The following is a 2533-nucleotide window of genomic DNA, read 5'->3' as shown; positions in this document are numbered from 1 at the left end:
ATGTAGAGATAAGAACAAAATGAAGAAAATTGTTAAAACTGCTGGTAAACTTCATGCAAAAACTGTGTTATTAGATGAATTGTATAACACTTATGTAAGAAAACACATGAATAAGATTATGAGTGATGTAAGCCATCCACTGCATCAACATTGTCTTCCTTAGATCAGGCAAAAGGTTGGCTCTCCCAAGGCTACACACAAATAGGTTTAAAAATTATTTTATTCCAAAGAGTATAAAATTGTATAACTATTTAGCATCTCAGCATACCTAACTTACTACACTTTTAATATAACACTATTTACTTTTTAGAATTAAGTTTTATATTTTTTGGAGAGGTCGGAGGCCATAAAGAATTTCATGTTGAATATGTATTCAGTGTGACAATAAAGCTTATCTTATCTTATCTTATCTACACACTACATTATACAGTGTGGTGGTGGGTCTGGCAAAGTGACGCCTTAAGTTGAGGACTCGGGTCGGGATGGATCGCCGTTTGAAACCAAGCTAAAATTCGCCTTTCTTGAACCTGCAGTGCTGCTAAATGTTCTTTGTATGAGGTGTAATCTGATCCTTGCCTCGTGCACACTGCAGGAGTACAGTGTGGTGGTGAATCTGGCAATGTGACGTTTGAGGTAGGGATTCGAGTCAGCGTAGATGTTTGAAACCGAGCTGAGATATGCCTTTCGTAGACCTGCCATGCTCTCATACGTCCTTTGTATACCGTGTGATATTATTGTTGCCTCATACACACTACAGCAATTGAGTGGAATATCCCGGCATACCACATACCAGAAATAAAGAAAAGGTATAAGCAAGACTCGAAGCAGTGAACCTCGAGGACGAACCGAGTCTCGGATTGGCCAGGCGGAGGTCCCACGCGCTGGCGTCACCACTTGAGGACCAAGGCGCCGCGCGGTTACGTGGAGATCTGAATTGCGCGTTAATCACCCCAGTAATGGAACACCTGTGTCATTAGTTTGTGTAGTGATCGTTAATTGTACGTGACAGTAGTGCAGACCAAGGAAGGTTTAGACTCTGTAGCTTCCATGGTGCAGACTTTGCCGGGAAAAGCCAGCGGGCGTGGGTACTGAGCGCCGGCAGCGGGGAGTGTGGTGCTGCAGGTCTGGTGTTCCTTGCCTGATTTCCTCCGTGGCGGCGCCGGACAGCAGTAGGAGCGAGGTACAGTTGTTGATTCATGTTTGTTGTCTTTGGTGTGCAGTCACCATGTTTTGCTTCGGTTTAAGACCAGATAAATTCAAGGACAAGGATAATAGCCCTACTGGTCTACCCAACTGACAGTTATGTTTTCATATGCTCTAGAACGTGTCCATGTATTCTACAGAGACAGCGTCAGGTAGGCCTATTGTCTTGTCGCATCGTTCTTATCCTCTTCAACACGCCATGAGCAGAATAGATAATGAATAGATATACAATAAGGATAACGAATGACACCTCGGTTAGACGAGGACGCCACACTGAGCTGTATGTTCTAATGATGTGTTTTGGTGTATCATTTTATTCGTATCAGAGCTTCCTTAGTGATATCATAGGGTTGGTTGTTGCTGATATTCTTTATAGCACGTTGTTGGTGTTAGACGTTTGCCAGTGTCAGTGCCGCGAACAAGACTCGCTAACACAAGTCGCCACAGCAACAGGGTGGCAATGAACATCTCGTCCTCAGCAGCATCAAGTCGTATCAGATTTATCAAAGTAATACTTCCTTGACTGGCTGCAGTGACCCAGGTGTTGTGACGGAGGCGGTAATGGACCATATTCTGACACCCTTCAGCGCCGCACCTTCCGTAATTTCAGAAAGTTATAGTTGAAGGTAAAGGATTTTTTAAGGATGTTTTTATGCTTCTAGAGACAGAGTAACAATATTTTCTACATAATTAACAGGAGAAACACTCTTGAATCCGGGTAATCATCTGTGGCCTTTGAAAATAGTCATGGTGGGAAAGTGAACCGTTTCACAACATGGGCCAGTATCTCCTCCATGATCAGCCTCGCCTCCTCAGCCAGACTAGACTTTCCGTTACTGGGTGTACCTGTAATGGCGCGTGCCGTGCTTTCGCTTCACGCATTTCACGCTTCACTCGCTGCCTTCATCATGCTTGCAATAGACGCCGTACTCAACACCTACCCCGAGACTCTACTGCCTTAAGATGCCTCACTGTGTGTGTGGTTTTGCAGTGTTAGCATCCCCGGGTTTAGCTTATCTTGAGGCACGTGGCTGGTCTTTGAACTTAACGCCTGTCAGATAATGTGGAGTGATAGCTGAATGGAACAGACTCGCTAATAAGGTTGTTAGTGGCGGGTATGTGGCTTCATTTTCGCCTGGTGAAATCAAGACATAGAGATATTGTAATAATATCACGAACCACAGGATTAACTTGTTCACGGAGCTGCAGAACACTTTTTCTTGCGTTACATACATATACAGCATATTGCAAAACGTATATATATATATATATATATATATATATATATATATATATATATATATATATATATATATATATATATATATAT

At 42.8% G+C, this 2533-nt stretch overlaps 1 long non-coding RNA gene across 1 annotated transcript in view; it reads left to right on the top strand.

Moving 5' to 3' along the window:
- Positions 1-424: 424 nt before the first annotated feature.
- Positions 425-2533, top strand: part of LOC135098782 (uncharacterized) — a 25483-nt gene continuing 23374 nt past the window's right edge. The window contains exon 1 of the long non-coding RNA XR_010267369.1: positions 425-1180. This is a non-coding gene — a long non-coding RNA (uncharacterized LOC135098782). The remainder of the gene's footprint in view (positions 1181-2533) is intronic.

Source organism: Scylla paramamosain, unplaced genomic scaffold (genome assembly GCF_035594125.1).
Source record: "Scylla paramamosain isolate STU-SP2022 unplaced genomic scaffold, ASM3559412v1 Contig80, whole genome shotgun sequence".
In the NCBI taxonomy this organism is placed as follows: Eukaryota; Metazoa; Arthropoda; class Malacostraca; order Decapoda; family Portunidae; genus Scylla; species Scylla paramamosain.
The sequence above is the reverse complement of the archived record's forward strand: the minus strand, read 5'-3'. Positions and strand labels throughout refer to the sequence as shown.